Source organism: Anabrus simplex, chromosome 7 (genome assembly GCF_040414725.1).
Source record: "Anabrus simplex isolate iqAnaSimp1 chromosome 7, ASM4041472v1, whole genome shotgun sequence".
Taxonomy (NCBI): Eukaryota; Metazoa; Arthropoda; class Insecta; order Orthoptera; family Tettigoniidae; genus Anabrus; species Anabrus simplex.
The window spans coordinates 164,655,309-164,670,135 of NC_090271.1; positions in this window are offsets into that span (position 1 = coordinate 164,655,309).

Here is a 14,827-nt window from a genome sequence, read left to right on the forward strand (position 1 = left end):
CCGTTGTGCCATAGTGTAGGAAGAGCAACATAAATTCAAGGAGTTATGTAGGCCGTACCCCTAATGTCTATGCAAATCACATAGCATAACTGCTGTACGGGGTAGTATATACGTGTTGTTCGTTTAAGTAAATTTGCATTCTAACCTATCAGTACCTAAAAATCCGGACCCTACTGATAACTGTATGTGTATAGCGGTAATCATGTTTTGTGTAGGACTGGAAGAGATGGTCTGGACTGTGAAATAAATTTCAACCTTAATACCTACGTAAAGTAGGTGCAGTAGGCTTCGAGATTAATCCCAATGAGGGATCCCAGCTTTAGAACGGGAACTGAAATGACGTATCTAATAAATCAAACATTTTATTGCGAAACTGAAGGCCAGACAGCAATACGGAGACTAGCAGATATATCGTGCATCTTTCAGCTTGTTGGGATGTTCTTTCAGTCCTTTGTTCCTAAACTTTTGTACTACCACCCATCGATTTTTCCTTCTTCATTTTCCACTGCTTTTCCCATATCCTTGTAGGACCACGGGTGCGAACTGTTTCATACATTTTGACTTTGCCCTACTTTACGGCCGGATGACCTTCCTGGCGTCAACCCTGTGTGCAGGAAAGTATTGTGTATTTCTGTGGTGGTTGGTAGAATGGTGTGTTGTGCGTGTATGAAAAGGAGTGTGTTCGAAGAAACACAAACAGCAAGTCCCCGAGTCAGATGAATTAACTAGATACGGTTAAAATACCCGACCCAATCGAGAATTGAGCCCAGAGCTCCCTGAACCAAAGTTGTCCATTTCGGCCAAGGAGCCGGAAATTATATCTCTCAATTTTGCGTGTCCATAAAATTAAGTGAATTTGTAATTAAGATGTCAGTGGCGCTCCAGTTCAGACTGTGTAGACAGGCACTATGCGATCCCTGCTGGCTTGTTACTATAGTGAAGGCGATTTGAATCCTGCCCAATGAGTGATATTTTTTAAATTGAAAGGTGGTTCGGATTCCACGTAAAACTTTAGGTTCAGTATCTATGGCCACAGTATCAACAGTCATGTAATACTACAAGCTTGTTTTGTTAATTCAAGAATTTGTAGAATTATGTCATTCGATGTAGGTAGCCTAGTTGAGTATTTGATATGGGGTTTCATGAAACCAACTAACAATCATTTCATAAATTAACCTGATATTTATTTTACCGAGCTCGATAGCTGCAGTAGCTTAAGTGCGGCCAGTATCCAGTATTCGGGAGATAGTAGGTTCGAACCCCACTATCGGCAGCCCTGAAAATGGTTTTCCGTGGTTTCCTATTTTCACACCAGGCAAATACTGGGGCTGTACGTTAATTAAGGCCACGGCCGCTTCCTTCCCACTCCCAGCCCTTCCTTGTCCCGTCGTCGTCATAAGACCTATCTGTGTCCGTGCGACGTAAAGCAACTAACAAAAAAAAAAAGCAAAAAAAAAATATATTTATTTTTGGCGTAGGCTGAGTGAACCTCAGGGTAATGCACCTCTCCACAAATGGAAATTTCATTTCTAAATGTTTCGCCTTCCTAACGGGGTATCGAAACCACGTCACTTTGCGGAAACCGAGCACGCCTTTTACAACCTCGCCTAGGAATCCTCTGCAATAAGCTAGAGCAAAATACTATACTGTGTCTACGATATTGGAAACATCCTTGCGGATAGAATCGTTAAATAAACCTACAAAAAATACATATTTTACATAAATATAATTTTAAAGTTCATCACTTGTTTAAGGACGATTTATACTGAATATGTTATTTAGTTCAAACTATCACATAACTTTAAGAAACGACTTTATATTGACCACTCTACAACAAAACTCATGGATCGCCTATGCTGCCTTGAAATACCGACCCGCAGCACAAATGTACACTGTCAAGCTAAGGTCCCTGCTATGGGGTTATTGATTACATTGAAACTTCAGGAGAGTGATCTACGTCAAAAAAATAAACAAGTGAGAGTTCAAAGGTCTTAGCCATTCAAATTGCCTGTATACCTGTTTCTTTATGTCCATACAGACTAGGAAATGGAAATATTAAGTATAAGATGTATAATACTCGTTTACTATCGTCCCGCCTTGCCATTCACGACTTAACAAATATTAGATATTTTACGTTAATTTTACAACCACATAAGCGCAGTAAGATATATTAAGAGATGGAGTGAAAGAGATAGATAGATAGAGAGAGAGAGAGAGTGAGTGAGTGAGTGAAAATGTTAACGTTTTAAAAAAGAATGTAGTAAAATAATGACTCGTGTTTAAATATTTTTGTTTACAATGTTAATAGCAGAAGTTTTCGATATCTTTCCTTGGCAATCTCACACATCACTTTCTTTTGCCGTAGAACATAACACAGTGAGGTAAAGCGTACCTGTGTATGATCTTTATGAATTACTCATTTGTGTTTTGTAGTTAGCGGAATATTAAACCGCATATTTTGTAACAAACATTTGCACTCGTCATTGGAGATTAATTGCTTCTTTTCAAGCAAAGTAAGGGGAGTAATGACTGAATATTGAGATTTTTGACCAAAAATTTGAATTTTCAATTTTAACCTTAAAAATTCCCGAATCCTTGCACTTTCAAATCTTATCAGGTTTTCCTAATGCCATTTTAAATCTATGTCTGATTTAAAGGGTAGCAGTTCTGCGTATATTCGGTGAGACCACGCCCCTTTAACTCACGCTGTCCGACAAAATTAGCTTCCAAGATCTTCCGGACTACCATTACCGCTGGAATATACTTTTTACCTTGTAGTAGCCCTACACTGTGCATCTGAGTCGAGTGCAGTTTTAAAGCAAGTGTGCTTCTTAAAATTTTCAATTGTTTTTATAAACATTTTCAGCTCTGTGCCATGAATAAAATGCTCCTCGCGACATAGTTCTTATCGGATTCACTTGAAATTTTCAGAGAATGTTTGAATATGTACAGGAATTAAAAGCAGTTGTGCATTTTATTATTAGTTGAATATTACCTTCATATATTTATTCCTGAAATAGCATTTTTGCCTATTGAATGAATAATGAAAAATTGAAAAAAATATCTCCAATAGTTTATACCTGACTGCAAAATTCTTAAATATATGAGTATTTTTTTGACAAATCTGCCAAATTATAGTCCAAAAATGAAAAATGTAAAAGAAATATTTTTCATTAACTTTGCAACTAATTAACTAATAAATTTCAAGTTTTGCGTGGGGCTATATCGTATTAATATGCGCTTGTGTTTTAAATTTGGTTTTGATAAGTGTCTAATTGTAAAAGTTCAAAATTTCAGTGATAACTTCCCTTAAAGAATGACACACATGCAAATATGCAACATGTATGCTGGCTATTTGATTTTAAGGGCCATTTTCTCGTTAAATAAGGGCCAGTGGCGCACATCCTCGGTCACCTATCCGTCTATTTCTGAAGTTAATCCATCTCGCAAACTTTGAACGAACTCAGTGACCCAATGTCAGTGCCCTCTCCTTGTTAGTGTGAATACTCCGTGGCAATTTACTGAGGATTTTCAGTTCACAAGGATGTTCTATTGCAGGCCAAAATAATGTTGTACGCTTTATACCAGTGGCTTGTGACCAACCTTCGAATTCTTAAAATATTGATAACTATCACCTCTTATTTTCACATCTCGGGGCTTCGGGAACATATTTATTATTCCACACCAAAACTAACTTCCTACTCCAGATGTGTCATTGACTAGTTTTAATGTTGTGCTAACGATCATAATAGAAATTGATGTACTTGAATTTTGCCCAGAGAGAGATTCTCTAACGCATCAGTGAATATAACAACACGGTTCATAGACATCCAGCAATTCTTTTAAATAATAATATTATTCTTTTTACGCCGCACTAACTTCTTTTACGGTTTTCGGGGATGCCAATATGCCAAAATATAGTCCCGAAGGAGTTCCTTTACGTGCGGGTAAATCTACCCACACGAGGCTAGCATATTTGAGCACCTTCAAATACCACCGAAATGATCCAGGATAGAACCTGCCAAGTTGGGGTCAGAAGACCAGCGCCTCAACCGTCTGAGCCATTCAGCCCGGCCCCAGCAACTCTTGACTGACGGTCAAATATATCGGGATTTGTTTCTGCAGTATCAGGCTCCGATCTACTTACGAAGTGCGGCACTCAGCCGACCGATTAAAACAAGAGTCATCTACTATGTTTAATTAATTTTAACAATACAGCTTATCAAGTCTGTACCATGACGAGCTCATTCGCGACCTCACCTATTTCTTAAGAAAGAAGCCACACTTCCCAGCGTCGACTCAGTTAAATGTAACTTAAAAGCTGGCCGTCGAACATACAAGTGAAATATAAATATTACACTATAACATAACTGTGAAAACACATTATTAAGCAAGGAATAAAAAGACACACTATTAATAGTGTAGTTATATTTATCTTGCCTGTTCGACAGACTCCCGTGGTGTAGGGGTAACGTGCCTGCCTCTTATCCGGAGGCACCGCGTTCGATTCGCGGCCAGGTGAAGGATTTTTACCTAGACCTGAGGGCTGGTTCGAGGTCCACTCAGCCTACGTGATTAGAATCGAGAAGCTATCTGACGGTGAGCTGGCGGCCCCGGTATAGAAAGATAAGAATAACGGCCGAGAGGATTCGACGTGCCGACCACACGGCACCTCGTATTCTGCAGGCCTTCGGGATGAGCAGCGGTCGCTTGGTAGGCCAAGGCCCTTCAAGGGCTGTATTGCCATGGGGTTTGGTTTGGTTTTGGTTCGACAGACTGGAAGGCTTTAAAGTTACATTTGACCTCACCTACGCCATATGATCCTCAACTGAGATCTACTTGCTCTATGGAAGACATCCTCCAGCAGACACCAACGTGTGTTCACCTATCAAAATACGCACGTCGTGTGACAGTCTGTAATCAGACATTTAAACACACCCATGCCGTTGACGACTGTTTTCGATATCTCCTAGAAATTTCTCAAAATTCAATTCAATGCCAGAAATAACATTTCCTGAAAAAAATATTGTCCCCACGATGGTGGTAAGATGGAGTTGTCAGGGTAGCCCTTTGTGTTCCGCATGTGAAGTTGGCCAGTGTTTCAGTGTATACCCTTCTATGCAATTTTAGCACGCCATTCATTCCTATTGTTTTCATTTTCCACGAAATCTTCTCATTTTCTTATTAGTCAGACTATGTGTTTTACTCTCTTAACCCTATCTCTCGCCCTAATTCACTGTTTAAGAAATAACAAATATCGTGCCATAACTTACTTACCCGAATATAGTGACACATGACCTCTGGTGACGAATATGGTAGCTTTTCATGAACAGTGCAACGGTTAAACTCAGTTACACTCTTTTTGCATTATTACAATCGTCGTGGTTTACTTCTGAGGAGGTGAAGCAAGGGCTTCCAGAAATGTCAAGTTTTCACCAATTTATCTCGTTTCGCACGGCACCATTGCTCACTAATCTGATGCTTACATTGGCTTTTGTGATTTTGATTCTCTAAGCTAATCGACGTTGAAAATATAAGCATAACACTCATGGTGTGGGCCAGAAATGTAAAACATACACATCATGATTGTTTGTTTAAGTGATCCGCTGAAAACTATGAACTTTGATTTATTAAGATCCTTGTAGTAAATTAATTTCATTGGCAGTGAATTCATTCATGACCTCAAATTAAAAAAACATACCGATAATTTCTAAAACCATCTGATGGGAAGGTAGATATTTGCAGCAAGTGCGGTAGCGTTTCTGTTGTTCGTACGTTCCAAAAGTACTCAACAACAAATCAGTTTCATTGCCTTTAATACCAGGTGTAACTGAATTTTGAAGCACGAATGAGAACGTTTTATCAAACAGACCTACTTCAAAGTATTGCTCGCAAACTTCAAGAACAAGCACCGCCAGTATAAATATTTCATTATTGTAGTACCTTGATGACTCATATTGATCAGATACCTTTAAGCACAATAGAAAATTTCCTTGCGAAGGCTGTTAATCAAAATGTGATTAATATTGTTAACAAAGAAATCGCCAGCTTCCGTGGATTTAAAAATCACACAGACATAACAGTTTATTTATTTCACGTTCAGCGCAGCTGTTCACAGTTCAGATATTTGTAAGATATTGTCATTAATTAAACGTAATAAATCACTGGAATTTCTTATGTGAGGATCAGCGGTTGCTATATTCTGTGTATCACTTCATGTGGCTCTCACATCAGTATTAATTTGACACCCTTGATGCAGAAGTTTGAAATTACAAAGAGTCTTTCGATTCATGTTACCATTTTTATTTTGTTATTCACTCTCTGTTATTTGATGAGTACAGCAGCATTTAGACCTCCTTGTAGAGTGGCATGCATAATGATAGAATGTTTAAGTTATTTTATATCTACCTACATACAGGGTGCATCAGAACTATACCGATAAAAATAAGAGATACTCTTCGTGTTATATTAATAACGATGGTGCAATCGGATTGGCGGAGAAAATTTTTCTTTTCGAGAAAACCTTGTTACTTCCAGGCGGGCGATACAAATACCTTAATAAAGGCCACGGTCGCTTCCTTTCCCCTCCTAGCCCTTTCCTGTCAAATCATCGCCATAATACCTTACAGGTGTATGCATAAGTCTTTTACGGTTTCACTAAGAGATGGCGCCAGCGAACACTACGCAGCGTATGAATTTGACACATATGTCAGTTTGTTCGTCTGACATTAACCTACCAACACACACAAGTTAAGTTCGCCAAACGCTGACCCATGCTTAAATGGCATGTTCACGAATGTGACGTTTCTCATATGCAAATGGCTTCTTACGGCCTCTATTCCAATGACTTATGTGTGTCTGGTAATGTACTAGAGAGGGCAGCACCCTCGATTGTAAACCCAGAAGATGGTTCATTTTACGAGAGGAGTAGTATTATATCTTTGAAGCGACTCTTTGCCTTGTTTATGTGAGAGGTAATAACAATGGAGGCCGCGCAGATCGATGTAGCCTTTCTATGTTTTAAATGGGTTTTCAATATGTTCAAACTTAGCCCATACACGCATGTTACCTTTTACTTTGATCATTGATATTACAGGTATATTGTTCTTTGTTTTCGTTTTTGGTATTGCGATGATTCATAACTTTCCATTCATAGCAGGTTGACATGCACCTTTTCTGCTCCGCTGCATGGAACTACCGAGTGTGTGTGGTTGTTATTGCGATCATGAAATGTTGGTAACTGGGTCTTTGATTGATTCTATTTGTATGCACTGCGTTCTATGGTACTTCACCATCAGATGTGTTTATACCCTCCGTCTCGACTTAGAGTTACATTCTTGTCGTACGAAGCGCGTGACCTGATTGATTTGAGCACGGGTGACTTTCAATCCCGTTGTAAATTTTTTTTGCGTGGTGCACGCTGCTGCTTGGTATATGCGAGACCTGTTGTGTGTGGCCATGTGAGTCACATTATATAAATTTATTTTGACATTAGTAATTAGAACGGCCGTGCTTCCCGATATCTACATATGTGTGAATGGTTGGACGTGTGTTGTTGAGCGAAGGGAGAGGAAAGATGGTATGTCGATCGGCCCTATTTACAATTTTAGTCTGGTGTCTGTACCTTATGTTTGTTCTCGGTACAGTTTTCTTTATTCTTGCCATGTCTCTGTCTTGGGCGTTTGCTAGCCCTGGAGGCCGCCATGTTTTCTTTCATATATTAGGCTATTTGCATGCCTGTGATACTCTTTGCTTTTATTATTTTTCGCTTGGTGCAAAGATGTTTCTCTCTGTCCCATCCCCATTTCTGCTTTTGATTTTTACCTGCTCGGTTTTTATCCTCTGTCACGCGTTGGTCTTTGACTGCTATGGGTATTGTTGAGTGGATAATGGAGTGAGAAGAGTCGTGCTATGAATGAGACGTATTTCGTAAAAAGGGCGACCTAAATTGGGCCGTGATAATGATAATAAAACTGGCATATGATGTAATGAAGGTATTTCTGAGACGGTGAGCTTGTAATTATATCTGTTTGGGTCTTGAAATAACAGTAATGCTGCGCTCACGCGTCGATGTGATGACATTCATTCGGGAAGGTACGCTTATGTAAATATCCACTTGGTATTTTTTCTTAATTATTGGCTTCCTTTTTCTTGTTTAATGTTTTTTCTGTCATTTTATCTTATCATTAAACCCTCATTTAATTTATTCTGCATTTCATTGATTGTAGTATTTGGTTCATATCCTTGTTCTGCAACAATGAGGGTCATTTCCAGCTCAAGGCTGTGTTCTCTTCGCTTTTCCTAGTCGCGGTTCACACCTCATTTTTCCCTGTGTGTGTGTTACGTTTGGTGTTATTTAATACATTATCGGTGAGGGAGTTAGAGTTTGGCAAAACGCTAGCGTCTTGTGTTGTATCGTTCAGTGATAATGTCGACGTTTGTACCTGAAAAAGAATAGTTGCTGCACGCACATTTCTTATTTAATCATAAGAAAAAGGCTGTGGAATGTCATAGTTTTCTGGTAGAAACATATGGCGAACACGCTCGATCGATTAGAACATGCGAGACATGGCTTCGACAATTTAAACGTGGTGATTTCAATGTGAAAGTGCGAAGACGAGAAATTGCACGCCGAAACCGTTATTGCACAACGCTATCACCACCAAACGATTAATTTAAATCACGAATTGATCGAAAGATGACCGGAATGGGCCAGAAAACATGGCAAAGTGATTTTGTTACACGACAATGCGCTTTCTCACACAGCAAAACGAGTGAAAGACACCTTGAAATCGCTTTAATGGGACGTCCTTCCGCACCCGCCGTACTCTCCCGACCTGGCGCCATCTGACTATCACCTCTTCGCATCAATGGGGCACGCGTTCGCAGAGTAGCACTACAGCAATTTTAAGAAAGTTGGAAAATGGCTGGACGAATCGTTTGCTGCAAAAGATAAGCAGATTTCCTGGCATGGTATTCATAACCTACCTGAAAGATGGGCGAAGCATGTAGAAGCCGATTGTCAATATTTTGAATAAACAAAAAATGAACTTCCCTTGAAAATTAATTTTCTCCTTACCACAAAAACCGGCAAAAACGTGTGCATACACCTGGTATCTGTGTCGGTGCCCCGTCTATGACCCCGCCACCGAAGCTGGTTTGTACGCATAGTTTCATCTATCGATTTCCTTCGTAAATTTACTTGTATCTTCTCATTCTAGTACTCCCCCGTCATTATTACCATTTTTTTCGAACTGGTAAATCTACAGACACAAGACTATTTTAGCACCTAGAAATACCACAGGTTTCAGTCGGAATTGAAACCGCCAACTGGTGATCAGAAGACCAGTGCTGTACCGTCTGAACCATTGGGCCTGACGTTTAATATACTGGTTTTCTATTCAGCCAGTTAGCTTGACGACTGGAAAATATGTATGGCGCCAGTAGGCTACCTGTTTTCTCCAGCAAGCACTATTTGGGGCACTGCCACGAGAAGCTAGATAAGGTTATTGATCCCAGAACACCATTACGGAATAATTGTCAGCTCTCTGTTCCTTCGTACGTTCAATACAGGACGAAGGATGCCTATGGGAATATGATTTGAGAGTTAATTTTTAGCTTTTCTTACTTTATAGTGGGACCTGGACACATTTTCTCTCCTTACCTCGAAATTTTACAATTAAGCTTCTTCGGATCTCCAAGCAATGCAACTAGTCTAACGTGATTCTGTGTAAACGCGCTGTGCTCTGCGGCTGAATTCTTAATGAGAACGAAAAATCAATATGAACATTTTCTTCAATAATGGTAATATAAATAATAATAACATTATTATTATTATTATTATTATTATTATTATTATTATTATTATTATTATTATTATTATTATTATTATTATTATTATTATTATTATTATTATTATTATATACGTTCAACCCTTGTCTCGTTCCTCTACAGGGTCTGGTTTGAAGTGAGACGAATCTTCGTAGCGAGTTGTTATGACCGGATGCCCTTTCTGACGTCAGCCTTATCAGAAGAGTTAATGATATCAAATGAATGACACGGTATATGATAGTAGGAATCGAGAGGGTGAAAACTGGTCCCTGCACATAGCCTACTCCTGTCGAATAGCACCAAGGGTTCTGCTCAAGGCTTAATGTCCCCATCCGACGGACGAATAACCACCAACAGCGTCATATGCCCTCACTAATTGTGAGCACTGCAGAGAGGTTTGGAATTTAATCCAGGCTTTTGGCACGCAATCTAGTGGTTACAAATTTTATACCACCACCTCCCCTACCCTGCCGGCCATCATTCTGATGATGAAATATTTTTCGACCAACGGGTCTCGAACCGGCTAACCGGTGTCAGACCGTTTAGAATTCAATACCTCGATAATCATGGCCACCAGACGAGCTAATAATAATAATAATAATAATAATAATAATAATAATAATAATAATAATAATAATAATAATAATAATAATAATAATAATAATAATAATAATAAATACGAAGATGAGACTTCTACTTCTACCGCCCCAAGGGTAGTGTCCTAGACTTTGGGTCAGGGAATAAAACTGGGGAGGATGACCAGTACCTCGCCCAGGCGGCCTCACCTGCTATGCTGAACAGGGGCCTTGCTGTGAGATGGGGGGATTGGAAGGGATAGACAAGGAAGAGGGAAGGAAGCGGCCGTGGCCTTAAGTTAGGTACCATCCCAGCATTTGCCTGGAGGAGAAGTGGGAAACCACTGAAAACCACTTCCAGGATGGCTGAGGTGGGAATCGAACCCACCTCTACTCAGTTGACGTCCCGAGGCTGAGTGGACTCCGTTCCAGCCCTCGTACCACTTTTCAAATTTCGTGGCAGAGCCAGGAATCGAACCCGGGCCTCCGGGGGGGGGCAGCTAATCACACTAACCACTACACCACGCAGGCGGACTTAAATCTCTTCTGTTAAGCCAAAACTTCAGAACGCTAAGTAAGAAAGTGGGGAAAGAGGAAGTAGAAAAGAAAGCACAAAAAATCTTTTTTTTTTTTTTTTTTTTGCTATTGGCTTTACGTCGCACCGACACAGATAGGTCTTATGGCGACGATGGGATAGGAAAGGCTTAGGAGTTGGAAGGAAGCGGCCGTGGCCTTATTTAAGGTACAGCCCCAGCATTTGCCTGGTGTGAAAATGGGAAACCACGGAAAACCATTTTCAGGGCTGCCGATAGTGGGATTCGAACCTACTATCTCCCGGATGCAAGCTCACAGCCGCGCGCCTCTACGCGCACAGCCAACTCGCCCGGTACTAAAAATCTTGAAGGAGATCCTTGGAAGGAGAGAAGAACATGTGAAACAAGGAGGAAGAGGAAATATGAAGATCTATACAAAAATGTGGAGAAGCTTGCAGATATAAGGGAAGAATTAAGCTCCGTGGATACCACTTGATGATGAGTGTATGCGGATCAGAAAATAGAACTGAAGAAACAAGAAAATAATTGAGAAAGTTGAGGTCAGTCTAAAGGAGATACGAAATAAAAGTTTCGAATTAAGATTGAGGAATTCAAGAGGTTCCAGGAAAAGCAAAATACAAGGGTCAAGAGCATCTGAAGGAGCATTTCTCCTTTTACCAATTCGATCCACCCAGCGTTATTCTGTAAAATCACAGTCTATGGTATGAATAGTTTCGGGCAGCTGCGTGGTTCAGACGGCACGAGCGCCGGCTTCCAAGTGGCGGGGTCGATCTAGGCTCAGTCCGGTGGTATTTGAAGTTGCACACATACAGCAACCTTGCATCGGAAAAATGAATTTTGATCAAAATTATGGCACATCGGCGTTTTAGAAAACCGTAAATGTATTTAGGAGGACGTAAAACCAGTAACATTATTATGATTATTACTGCATATCGGAATCGGGCACGGCAATGAGCTCTGCGATCATGAGGGAGGTATAATCTCATCCACGAGGGAGAGGCGACTAACCTTCTACGGCCACTTGAGGATCACAGCCAGAAAATGGAAGCTCTTTGGGCCAAGAAGAAACATAAGATCCATGTAAAGAGCCGAAACGAGTCCCGTGGTCCTAAGTAGGTCCAAACAAAAATCTAATAATGATGGCTTGTGGCCTCACTCGAGGTCTGATTCATGTTGTTCATTCCTCGTAGATGACCTGCGTGTCGATGACTACGGGGCTCTACAGAAGATTAATCCTTCTGAAGACAGCAAAAACCCCCGCTTCCAATCCAGAGGAACTAAGCAATGAAAATCCATAAACCGGCCGGGAATATCGAATCCGAGACCACACTGAACCAAAGGTGAACAAGCTAACCATTTATTCATGGAGCCGGACACCTCAAAAAGTGAGCCCTGACTCACTCACTCAACACTAATTCTCGCACTTCCCACGGAATTAGAGGGCTGAAATTTGGTACAGCTATTCCTTGGAAAGTAGTTAGCACTCTCATGCATGAATTATTGTTCGTTTATATTTGGGACAAAAAACGCTCGTGTGTGGTTTGGTTCACCATAATGGTACTTTTTAATAAACGCTATTCTAAGCTTTTAACATTCAAAGATGGATCATTTCTCTCTACTGGCCATGGCTGCGAATTACAAAGCGCAAGTATACTTGCAAGACCGTAGGTCTGTAATGCCTCCGAGATTGACGCCAGAGGTATTCCTGAAGCCTATGGTAACTGGATGGGGAAGGCCAACGGAATGTAAACTGTGGTCGGTATGCGGGATGTTGATGAGAAGAAAAGAGTACCTTCGCTTTAGGGTTGTTTTGCCCTATGTTCTGTAAAAAAAAACCCAATATCACTAAATCACACCTTTCCTGCGAAGCTAGAGAGCTGTGACTCGACACAGATATTTCTCATAATCTAAAAAGTGAAGATAAATTCATTCGGATGTTTTGTGATTAAGGGGATGAAATAATGATAACTACCTTAATTACAATATCATTTATTCTCACAGTTTTCACGAATCTGAAGGCGATATTTGGCACGGGTATTCCTTATAAGGCAATTAGGAAGAGTTCAGGTGTTTAATTCTGATGTTTTGTGCTAAAGGGTGGAATTGGTGTAACTATCCTAATAAAAATATCATTAATTCTCACACTTTCCACGTAACTAGAGGGATGAAATTAGGCCCAGGTGTTTCTTATAAGCTAATGAATGTTTATTGCGATGTTTTATTGTAAATGGGGTAAATTTGTGGTTACTACCAAAACCACAATCTCACTACATCACACATTCCCCAAAAGGACTAATTAAGAAAACTAAGGATGCTTTATTCCGATATTTTTAAATTAAGAAATAAACGATAACACGGTATCCCGTGCGAAGAATGGGCATTCTGATAGTTAAAAAATAGAAACTGAAAACTGGAGATATTTTATTTTACGTCGCTATTTTGAAAAATTCAGCCATAGTCTTATGTTGTATACTGTGACTTAATGTAGGGAGTAAAATGGGTACGATTCCGATTTTATTAGCATCAACTGGATCGTGCTACGTCCGGCTCCTTCACTGAATAGCCAGTGTAGTGGCCTTAGGTTTAGACGGTCCCGTATTTGATTCTCAGCAAGATCTGGTATTTAAACAATTTATCGTTAATTTCTATGAATCGAGGACTGGGTGTTTGTTGCAATACACATCTTCAGATACACACAACATATCACACTACTAACCACCACAGTCCGGCTCCATGGCTAAATGGTTGGCGTGCTGGGCTTTGGTCACAGGGGTCCCGGGTTCGATTCCCGGCAGGGTCGGGAATTTTACCATCATTGGTTAATTTCTCTGGCACGGGGGCTGGGTGTATGTGTCGTCTTCATAATTTAATACCCATCACGACGCGCAGATCGCCTAAGGGCGTCAAATCAAATGACCTGCACCTGGCGAGTGGAACATGTCCTCGGACACTCCCGGCACTAAAAGCCATATGCTATTTCATTTTTTTCACCACAAAAAACCACGCAATTGTGATTACACTCCTTCGCATACGGTTGTCGGAATGATGGGCTTCCGACAGTAAATAAACACATATTCAGACCCTAAGAAATTGGAAAAAGGCCAGGAAGTTATAGGGCTATCGTCTGCTTTGTTCTTTCTTTCTTTCTTAATTATTTTACCCTCCAGCGTGGATTTTCCCTCGGAATAAGCGAGGGATTCCACCTATACCGCCTCAATGGCAGTGTCCTGGATCGTGAGAATTTGGGTCGGGGTATACACGTGGGAAGGAGGACCAGAACCTCGCCCAGGCGGCCTCACCTGCTGTGCTGAACTGGAGCGTTGTAGGGTAGGGATCGTAAGGGATAGACAGGGAAGAGCGAAGGAAGCGGCCGTGGCCTTAAGTACCATCCAGGCATTTGCCTGGAGGAGAAGTGGAGGAAAACTACGGAAATCCACTTAGAAGATGGCTGACGTGGGAATCCCACCCCCTCCCCAACTCAGTTGATCTCCCGAGGCTGAGTAGAGCACTCGTACCACTTTTCAAATTTCGTGGCAGAGCCGGGAATCGAACCCGGGCTTCCGGGGGTGGCAGCTAATCACCCTATGCTTTGTACAAAGGAATAATATACGGTATCCGATACACTTCAGCTCACAGGGGATCATAGTCGCACGTAGTGGAGCCCAGTACTTTAACTCGATGAAGTTGGTTGGAATGATATCCATTTTCCAGTCTCATATGTTTTTGTGATATAAGTTGGCTTCAGGTGGGACTGATACTAGCGAACCACGGTGTAATTGGAAAGTTAGGAAGTTTCTGAAGGAACCCCGTGTGTTAATTCAGGTTGGCAATTATCTTAACATGCTAGTAGTGCGGGTTGCATACCTT